At 45.5% G+C, this 11,338-nt stretch overlaps 1 long non-coding RNA gene across 1 annotated transcript; it reads right to left on the bottom strand.

The window, feature by feature from the left end:
- Window positions 1-104: 104 nt before the first annotated feature.
- On the bottom strand, window positions 105-11,103 carry LOC132386554 (uncharacterized). Its single transcript, XR_009509585.1, has 3 exons — window positions 10,695-11,103; window positions 8,066-8,296; window positions 105-3,842 (listed from the first exon to the last, which is right to left on the bottom strand). It is a non-coding gene; the product is annotated as an uncharacterized LOC132386554 (long non-coding RNA).
- Between the last annotated feature and the right edge of the window lie 235 nt (window positions 11,104-11,338).

Genomic DNA, 11,338 nt, shown 5'->3' with positions numbered 1-11,338 from the left:
CGCGAACGAAAATGCTCCTAACCGCTGTTCTAAAAGTTCACCCCTCAATTTTGACGCTGTGCCATCCTGTTCTGGATATACCCATCGTAGGAAACATCCTCTTCATATCCGCAGGACATGTCTTTTCAACATTCAAGATGTTTCAATGGTCTCCCTCTGCAATCTTCTAAATTCCAGTGAGTACTGGCCCAAGCCTGCCAAACGGTCCTGATATGTTGACCCCTTTATTCCCAGAATCATATTTGTGAGCCTGATGATAACAAAGAGCAGCCTGACTTGTCTTACAAAGCCTCTGTATTTTCTCTTTGCTTTTCTATTCTATTCCACTTGAAATAAATGTCAACTTTGCATTTGCCTTCTTTACAACAGATCTGTAAATGTTACTTTCTGGTTGTCTTGCATGATGACTCTCTGCACCTGGAATGTTTGAACCTTCTCATTTAGAACATAGCCCACACTATTGTCCTTCTGCAAAATGGGATATCATTCATTTCCCAGCCCTGTATTACTTCTGCCTATGTTTTCACATTTCATTCCATATTGTCTAATCCTGCTCCAATCTCATTAATTCCTCATCACTACCTGTCCCTCCACCTATCTTCGTGTCATGCATAAACTTTGCCACGAGCAATGAATTCCATTAACAAATTAACGATACACAATGTGAAAAGTAACTGTTGCAATACCGGCCCCTGAGGAACACCACTCTTCAAGAGAAAAGTCCCCCCTTTTTTTTCCCCACACACCGCTTCCTGCCTGTTCAGCATTCCTACATTAATGCTAGTACCTTAGCAGTAAAGTCATTGTATATTAGCTTGTTAAATAGCCTCAGAAGTGACATTTCAAAAAAATACCTTCTGAAAATCAGCGTGTCATCCACTACTTCTCCTTTGTGCACCCTGCGTGTTACTTCCTCAAAGTACTCTAACAGGTTTGTCTAGTAAGATTCCCCTTCAGAGGAACCATGCTAACTTTGAGTTGTTTTACTATCATTCTCCAGGAAACCCTAAACATCTTTCTTAATGATAGCCTCCTACACCTTCCCATCCCCTGCAGTCCAGTTAGTTACCCGTTAGTGTGAGAGACAATGGATTTGCGCCTTGGAAAGTTTCCAGGGTGCAGGCCTGGGTAGGGTTGCATGGGAGACCGGCAGTTGCCCATGCTGTAAGTCTCCCAACTCCATACCACTGATGTTGTCCAAGGGAAGGGCAATGCCCGATACAGCTTGGCACGGGTGTCGTCGCAGAACAATGTGTGGTTAAGTTCCTTGCTCAAGGACTCAACATGCTGTCTTAGCTGAGGCTCGAACTATCTTCAGATCACTAGACCAACGCCATAACCACTTGGTCATGTGCCAGTTAACTGACCTATAATATCCTTTTCTCCATTCTTTAAGAGTGGACTAACATTTACAATCTTCCAGCTCTCCAGGACCATGACCAGAATCAAATGAGTCTCGAAAGATCGTGACCGTTACTTCTACAGCAATTTTTCTCAGGGCTTTGGGATGTAGTCGATCTGGTCCAGGTGATATACCCACCTTAAGACCTTTGAGCTTACTCAGCACGTTTTTCCTTTGTAACTCACGCACACTGCTTCCGTCTTCGACAGTGGACTGATGCAAATTACCCATCCTCTGACATTCCTTTGTCCCTCATTACTGTCTCTACCACCAGCATTTTACAGTGTTCTATCATCAACTCGCACCTCCCTTTTACTGTTTATATAACTGGGGGGAGAAAAGCTTATTATCCTGCTTTATATTATTGGTTAGTTTGACCTTGTATTTCATCTTTTCCCTTCTTCTAGCTTTTCTTAGTTGCCTTTTGCTGGATTTTAATCAGCCCATTTCCCATTCAGTTATGCTAACTTATATGGCATTTCCTTTGCCTTTATGCAGTCTTTAACTTCACGTCAGACAAAGTTGCCTACTCCTGCCATCTGAGGAGGACTTATTTTGTGGGACATATCTATCTTAAGCCCAATCTAAGAAAGCCTTTCCCTGAGTAGACTCAAGAACAATCTTCTTAAAAAAAAAACAATCTCAAAGGTATTCAACAAATTCCCTCTTTTGTGTTCCAACACCAACCTGATTTTTTCCAATCCCCTTGCATTTTGATGTCCCCCATTACAATTGTGACATTATCCTTATTAAATGCCTCTTGAACCTCGCATAACAATATCAACCCCACATGTTGGCTGCTATTTGGAGGCGTATATATGATTTTAATAATGTTTCTTTTCTTTTAACTCTTGCAGTTTCTTAACTCCACCCACAAACATTTAACATTGTCTGATCTTAAGTCACAATTCAATCTATTGCATTAAGTTTGGAATTCTACCGATAATTTTGTTAAAAAAGAGAATCATGTCATCAGCATATAAGGATATTCTATGTTCCTGCTCTCCTAGCTGGATGCCTGACAGGACTGTCTGCTTTCTTATTGCCATAGCCAGGAGTTCTATGGCCAGTATGAGCAACTTCGGTGCCAAAGGACATCCCTAGTGACGGCCTGAACAAACTTGCACGCATGTCATGCCCACATTCATTAGTTTTCTCTTCAAACCAACACTGTACAGGGATAATGCAGTTAATGCACACAACATCCTCCCCACCCCACTATCAATCTGTTCCATCTGCTCCAGAGGCCACTAACTCTAACTGAGGGGAAGTGACCCGAGAAAGAAAAACGTACACCATTCCCTGCAGATCCTGTGGGCTGTTCCTTGCAACAGAGAAAGTAGCTCTCCAAAAATGACCAGAACAGGAAACAACAGACTCAACTTTAAATACTGGGAGTCTCCGTCTGACAAATTACTGTCTTTCCAGTACCTCCTGGTGTAGTCAATAAATCCTCCGATATTTCCATTTCTCAGAAGTAACTCAGTGAGGACAACAGTTTGGGGAAGTTAACGGGACTCACTGAGACCTGCTGACTCGAAACTGGCATCAATACTCAACGATGGGAATCTGATTTTCCCCCAGCTGCCCATCGCAGAGAATATTCCGTCTCGGGCTCTCCGCCCCAGGGGCGAGGTCACCCTCCCGAATCCCACCGCCGATCTGCTTCCACAAAGAAAATTCATCACCCATCCCGGACTGAGCATGCGCGTCGTGAATTGCATCATCAGGGCGGTGGGCAAACAAACCTGCAGACGCTGGAGCTCTGTGGCAAAATGAAATGACGTGTGGTGGGTCTCCCATGTGATCCCGTTACTCCGCTCCTCGCCCCTCACACGCTGCCCAACCCATCGCCCCATTTTCTACATGATTTCATATTTACACTGAGCTACATTTTTAATTTTCCCTCTGTATTTCCCCGTCCCCATCACTCCACCCGACTGGATCACACATCCACGGGTTCGAATCACATCCCGGTCCAGCACACAATCCAGACCCAAACCAGAAATGTGGAGGATTCATTTAAATCAGTCTATATTTATAAACACTAATTTCTATTCACAATCCTCCAGCCTTACTGGACAGGAACACTGAAATATCAATTTGGAAACAGCAGGTGGTGGACATTCAGCACCTCCAGTGATTAACAAGATGGCGGCTGCTCTCCCATCTTAATTACATATTCCTTCCCAATCCGTATTTCCTCGATCCCTTCGTTCTCCACATACCTGCCGGCCTCTGTTTTAGGTGAGGACGATCACTGAGTCTTCACCGCCCTCTGTGGTGGGGATTTACATACATTTCTCAGCCTCGGAGTGGAGACATTTCCCCTCATCTCAGTCCCGAACAGTCCACCCCCTTTTTCAGAGACTGGGATCCCTGGTTCAACCAGCAATGATGTTGTGCATTTCGATGTGTTCACCTCTCAGTCCCCGATTCTCTAAATGAAAGGATTATCACATTTGATCTTTCTTCATATGATGACCCCACCACTCCAGGGATCAGTCTGGTGAATCTTCATTGCACTCTCTATAACAAATACTCTCTAACCTCTTTGTTAATCCTCTATGGAATCCCCACGTTGGCCCAAACACTCAACTCCCACCCCGTCGCTATTTCCACCTTCCCACCTTCCCCCTCATCTGGATCCACCTCTTTCCCCAACCCCACCCCTCACCTCTTTTCTCTGACTATTTCCAGTCTACTCTTAGTCCGGAGGGAGGGTCTCAGCCCGAAAAGTTGACAGTCCATTTCCCTCCACAGATGCTGCCCGACCCACTAAGTTCCTCGGGCAGTTTGTTCTTTGGTCTGTATAACCCGTGTTATTATGGGGAGCGGAATTTTACACCATATTCCAGGTACATCTCAACAAAGTCCAAATAATTGTTAAAGTCATTTTCACTCTTATATCTAATAACTCTTACAATAAATACAATGTACATTCTACCTCCCTCCCGACCCACTGCACCTCAGTCCCTCGCCATTTAAACACACAGAGGATGCAGGAGTGGATTACCAGGATATTGCCTGGATTCATGGGCATGAGCTATAACAAGAGTTTGGACAAACTTGTGTTGTTCTTTTTCTGGGGCAGCACAGGCTGGGGTGAGACGATAGACGTGTATATGATTATGAGAGACATAGATGGAGAAGGCAGACAATATTTTTTATCCTGGTTAGAAATGTTTAATGCAAGAGGCCATGTATTTGAAGTGAGAGGGGGTAGTTTGAAAGGAGATGCGAGGGGGAAGTGTTTTTAACAGAGAGAGTGGTGGGTTGCTAGGATGTCCTGCCCCGGGTGATGGTTCTGGCAGACACAGTGGTGACATTTAAGTGACATCTAAATTCCTCATGAATGTGAGGAAAATGCAGACTTTGTGTCGGCAGAAGGAATTAGTTGGCCTTTTGATTTCAAATTTAATCAGCTGAGGAAAACATTTTGGGCTGAAGGGCCTGTTCTGTTTGATGTTCTATGTATTTTGTCGAGGGGTTTCCGAGGAGACAGAAGCAAAAGGAGTGATTGGGAGCAACAGGTCAGCTGGAGCCCAGAGTCGGAAATGTGAGATCACCCACTACTGTAGGAGAAACAGAAATTGAATGTATTGTCTAGTGCACAAGTACGGGAGGGTACAGGTCCAGAGAAATACTCAGCATCACAGGCAAGTACATTCAGATAACAAATTATACAATTTTGTGTCATTATCAATATAGAAGTACACGTTTTATGTCATTAACAATAAACAAGTATATATGTTGTCAATAATCATAAATATACATTTTGTGCATTAACAATGTATAAAAATACGATTTATTTTACAAGTGCTGACTAGGAAATGTCAAATTTAGTCCCTCAGCCGAACTGTTGACAGAGTTTGGGAACAACTGGGCTCCAAGCGCCAGACCCTACAACACCCACTGGGAAATCCTGCAGACCGAAGAAGGGTTAGGTTATTCCTTTTCTTTAAACACACAGACAACAAGAACTGGAGCAGGCCACTCAGCCCATCCGGAATATCCTGTCCTTCAATAAGACCCAAGACCAGTCCACTCTACCCCCCCCCAACACCACTCCAATCCACTTCGCCCAGACTATTGGCCCCAATTGCTCTGTTATCTCTGTTTGTCACCACCATGGGCTCAGACATTTCCACAGATGAGCTGCTCATGTCCCTTCCCCACTGTCAATGGGCTCCTTCACCCAGTCGGTTCCTTGATTCCCCACTGGGACAAACATCCTCTCAGACTCCACCCTGTCCACCACTCACACACCATATATATCCTCTCAGTAAAATCCCTTACCACGTCCTTCTGCTGGATCACTCACTCCGTGAGTAGCCTGCATCAAGCCAATGGGCCATGTAGTCTCGTCCTACTTGTCAGAAATAGATTATAATCTGGCCGTAGAAGTCACTTCACAAATGCACCCAACTTCCCATGGAGGGAAATATAAATAAATAAAAAGGAGGGACATTTACTTTGAGGTTTGTTCTGCTTTGACAGGGAGTTTGGGGATGGGAGTGGGAGTCGGATTCATGCGGGGGTAACGCCCTCTTGGCTGGCCCATCTCCGCTATTGGGTGTAAGCAGTGATCGACATCACTCCTCTATTGACAATAGGGTGGGGTGGGTGGGTCAGGTAATTGTTACGTCAGTCGGTAAAATTCAACCATCTCAGCGCCCGTGTGATGTAAGGAACTGCACACGTGACATCAGATCCTGGTGTGGGGAGCGCACTCGTGACATCAGGCATGTGGGGGCGCAGAGTTACGTCACGTGTGGGCGAGAGCTTGCTTTCAAAAGCTGTTCAAAGGACTGTTTTAATGATTTCAGAGGAACAAAGAAGGAAACTTAACAGGTTTCTTCGCTGAATCAGTAGAGTCCCCTGCTGTGTGACCAGATTTGCCATGTTGTTGATGGAATGGGCGTCGTGGCCCTTTGTTCGAGCTGGGTCACAAAACCCCTAATGCTTCTGGGGAGGACTTTACCATGTGATCTGGATTGGGGTGTGTCAGTCAGTGCAGTATCCTGTTGTTTACTAATTTCATAAACAATGGCTTTACTGATGTGAACCGGATTTGGCTGCAGTGTGAACACAGATTTGTATCAGTTAAGAGAAAACCTCTCGGCCCTGAAGTCTTTGTCTACTGGTAAACTAAACACTCTGACAATGTGGACCACAGATACCCCTTCCTCTATGTCAGTGTATCATTCAAACAGCTGATCACTGAGAAGAACTATATTTGTTGGTCACTGAAGTTCGTCCAGACATAGGTGGATGGAGTTGATGGGGATTTCAGGGATGCCACCTTGAAAGGATGGCTCAGCCAAACCCTCTGTGTTGTCCACCAGCACTCCGGGATGCCACGGGGAGCTCCTGCAAATCGCAGCAGAGTGGTGACTCCAGCTGACATCAGTAGTTTTCCTGTTCAGGCAGCGGTGAGGAAGGTGCTGATCCTGGGTTTGCATAAATCGAGCGCTAGTTGCAGTGGAAGTGAGCCGGGACAGAGCCGGACCGCTGGAGCGTCCGGGCTGTCTGGTCTTGCAACGCTGGGTTTAGTTTCGTGCCCGATCCGAGATTGTGGGTTCCATTAGTTGTGATTCCCCAAGCTGGGAGGGAAGATGTGGGTGATGTGGATCAGTCTATGTGGTGGGGTGGAGGGAGGTTGTGGTTTTGGGTTATCAGACGCAGCGTGATCGAGAAGGATAGGTCCCAGGAAAATCAAGATGTAAACAAGGGAGGAGGTGGTCCATTGAATCAGCCAGGATACGTGACCTTTCAGGAAGCAACAATTCTCTTTTCACGTTAATTACTGACTAATCTTCCTGTTAACATTGTGTTTGTGACAGAGCCCCAGTGTCTTGGAACAGCTGAATGGCGGGAAACAGAGGGTGATGCTGAGAGGCTGTTTCTTGGCCTCAAGGCCAGTGCCTAGAGATGTTCCACCTATTGTTACTTGTCATCTGTATCAATCATTTGGCTGGGAATATATAGGGTTGTAAGTTAGAACATGGAACATGAAATCTACAGCATATTACAGGCTTTTCAGCTCACAATATTCTGCCAACCATTGTCTAGAACTACCCAACTGCATAACATTATTTTTCTGAGCTCCATGTACCTATGTAAGAGTCTCTTAAAATACCCTATTGTGTCCACAGCCAGCACCGTCACCAGCAATGCATTTCACTCCCACCACTCTGTGTGGAAAAACCCCTGACATCCCTCCTCTGCCTACTTCCAAGCAACTTAAAAATATGCCCCCTCATGTCACTCATTTCAGCCCTGGGAAAAAGCCTCATGTTATCCACATGATCAATGCCTCTCATCATTTTGTACACCTCTATCAGCTCACCCCTACTTCTCCGTCACTCCAAGGAGAAAAGGTCAAGTAAGTTTGCAGCAAGTAAGTTCAAAGAATTACATTTTTGAAAGATATTAAGTATAAACGTTCCCCTTTGTTTCAATCTCCACACTCAGAAGTGACAAAGAGCTACTTCAGAAGAAGCAAGACCTTGAAATTAGCAAACTCTGAGGGAATGTGATTGACTTTAAAGAGCTGTGATACTCAGAGCGCATCAACAGACCTGGTGATCACAACTCGGTCTGACAGAGGCATAACTGGTACTTCTGGGCACATTCAGTATCAGTCCAACTATTTCCTACCTTTCTTTGTGCAGGTATGTAATGTCTAAAGGACCAGTGTTTGAGTAAACACTCAGCAAACTTTCTCCTGACTGAATCACCGGATTCTCAGAGTCAGGTGGGTTCTCTCCAGTTGATGCTCTCAATCCTCGGGCTGGTTCACTTGCTGCTTTTCCCTCAGCTTCGGTCGTGGTTTGTTTCCAGTTGTGGAAACAAATGTTTCTTCAAATAAATCTCTCACCGCAGGTCTAACTTTAATATGAAAGATATTGAAGTATGTTAACAATGCAAAGGAGAACAAAACATTACTGTTCAATGTTCCTAAAAATAAAACCCACTGAAATTTAAACGTTAAGACAAATATAATGCTCTGAGTGAACTAATCTGTAATTGTCCCTCACACGTCACAAAACAATATGGGATAAGAAGGAGCCATCATTCAGTCATGGTAAGACATAAGACACAGGAACAGAATTAGGGGATTCGATCCATCTGGTCTGCTCCACCACTCATCCATGGCTGATTTTTATTCCAACACCATATTCCTGCCTTCCTCCTGTAACTCTGAAGCTACTTGGAGCAATCACAAATCTTTTAATCTCTGCCATAAATATACCCTAATGGCAGCTTCATTCACCCTCTGTGGCAACAAATTCCACAGATCAGCCACCCTTTACTTAAGATATTCTCCTCATCTCATCTCAGTTTTAAGGGGAAGCTTCTTTATTCTGAGTCTGTGCTCTCAGATCCCAGACTCTCCACATAGAGGAAATATCCTCTCCATGTCCACTGTATCCAGGCTTTTCAGCATTCGGTAGGTTTCCTTAAACAAGCACCACCTCCACCCCCACCGTCCCTCTGAACTCCATTGAGCACAGGTCCAGGACCATTGACTAACAGACATGTGATAGTGAGGGGAAATTTCCAAACACAGTTTGAACACTGAACCCCTGGGTCCAATTCTATTGCTGCAAACATTTAATGACCATGAGAGGGATGGAATAGGAACTCATTCTCTCCTCAGATTAGCACTCACTGCCTCCAAAGGAACTCCAGAAACAAACAACTGAGACCAGACCGGAAACACTTGATCAACACCTCATGAGCCCGAGATCCATGATCCATTTCACCAGAGTCAAAATCTGCATTTCACCAAGGTCACGCAGCTGAATGTGCCACTTACCGACCCCAGAAACCTCGCACATCGTCCCCACATCAGGGATTTCCCAACAACCAATGTCCAGCAGCCCCGGACCTGATTCACTGTGGAAGGAGGAACATTCAGCCCCACCGACAGAAGAGCTGACCTGGGCAAATCCCAAATACTGACAGTTCCATATTCCCGGAGGCGGCATCTCAGGATTGCAGTCCAAGCACTAATTTGCTGCCAGTAACACGCTGCAGTGTGTCGGCCATTCAGAGTTCAAAAACTAACACTCTAACATTAACCTATGGTAGAATGGGAAATGACTGTGCCAGATATTGAGCTGGAAACCTGGGCATGGGCCAGCAGCAGGCATGGATTCGTTTCACATGGTCTCCAGCAGCTAAACTGAACACATTTTATCATTATATCGTAACATGGGATCTTGTCCAGCACAATTGGCCGTAGCATTTCCTGTAGGCTAACAGGAATAACAGGCTTTTCATTTCAAATTGAAATTAAATGCTGGAAACTCGGTACATCAGATTGGATGTGTGGAAAGAGAAACTGTGGAAGACTCAGTATCAGAACTGATGCTGCCCGATCTGCTGAACGTTTCCAACATTTTCTCTTTTTACTTTAAATGATGCACAACTACTGACTGATTACAAGATGTTTGTGAAAGCCTGAACAAAGTTGCACAAATGTAAGTCCCACATTCTCTTCATTCCAACACAGGGTTAATACAGTCGGTACAGTCAATGCTCACAACATCCTCCCCACCCACCTATCAGTCTGTTCAATCTGCTCCCTAGGCCACTAACTCTCAATGAGGGGAAGTGACCAGAGCGCGATAAAAATATGCACCACTCCCTGCAGATCCTGTGGGCTTTTCCTCTCCAAGAATGATCAAAACAGGAAATAACAGACTCAACTTTAATCGTCTGATTAAGATTAACACAACGGCCATTTGGTAACATTGAAACTAAAATTGTAGTGACTGTCTTTATCCTTCCTCATTCTGCATTAAATAAATCCTCTGGTAGTTCAGGTAACAAATACTGATTTCAGAAATTATTCAGTGAGGCAAAAGACAACGGTAGAAGAGGTATTGTTGATATATATCATCGAGGTCGTGGGGTTAGGAGACTGGACAGACATTGAACAGAGATTGCAGGAGATGTGCAAATAGAAACTTGTGTAAGCAGGTGGGAGAAGGGATCAAGGACGATCATTGATGGTCCTCCAGCAATACACAGATACTGAATTAACAGTACATACTATGTACTAATATCACAAAGATAAAACAACAGGAACTTTGGCATTAACCCTTCTCTCCGAAATATATTTTATCAAACACCATGGAAAGTATCCCCAGGTTGGGTGTGAAAGTCTCAGAGCCCGGACCGACCCCGGCAGGTTCTGTCCAGGAAACGGGGTGAGACCGCCAGTTCGGGAAAGTTAACGGGACTCACTGTACAACATCGCTCGGGATAGAGTACTCACACATGGATCTTGTCGACCTCGCTCCGGAGAGAATGATCCGAACCCCCGGCTCCCCGCCCGAGGGGGCGAGGACACCCTCCCGATCTGGATTCCGCAGACGAACCACCGCTCCGGACCTGCTTCAACAAAGACGGGGGGAAACAAGTCGCAGCCCATCCCCGGCTGTGAGCATGCGCAGTTTTCGTATTGCGTCATTAGACCGGGGCGGGGCCACGGAGACAAACCCGCAGATGTTGCCGATCTGCGGTAAAAGAGAATCACGTGACGGTGAGGGTCGCCCACGTGACACGGTGTTTGCTCCTCGCCCCTCACACTCTGCCCAAACCATTTTCCACATTATTTCACAACCCTCCCATCTCAGACACATGTTTCTGTCCGATCCTCATTTCCTCGATCGTGGATTTAATTTCCGTCTTCTGCAGCCCCGTGTTGCCCCAACCACTCACCTCCCACCCCGTCACTATTTCCAACTTCCCACCTCCCCCCTCAGCTGGATCACCTCTCACTCTCCAGCTCTTGCCCCATTTCCCCCCCTCACCTGTTTTCTCTGACTATTTCCCGTTGACTCAGTCCAGAGGGAGGGTCTCAGCCCGAAATGTTGACGGTCCATTTCCCTCCACAGATGCTGCCCGATCCACTGTTTG

This window comes from Hypanus sabinus, unplaced genomic scaffold (genome assembly GCF_030144855.1).
Source record: "Hypanus sabinus isolate sHypSab1 unplaced genomic scaffold, sHypSab1.hap1 scaffold_1206, whole genome shotgun sequence".
NCBI classification, from domain to species: Eukaryota; Metazoa; Chordata; class Chondrichthyes; order Myliobatiformes; family Dasyatidae; genus Hypanus; species Hypanus sabinus.
Note: the sequence above shows the minus strand (reverse complement) of the source record. Positions and strands in the feature narration are given on the sequence as shown.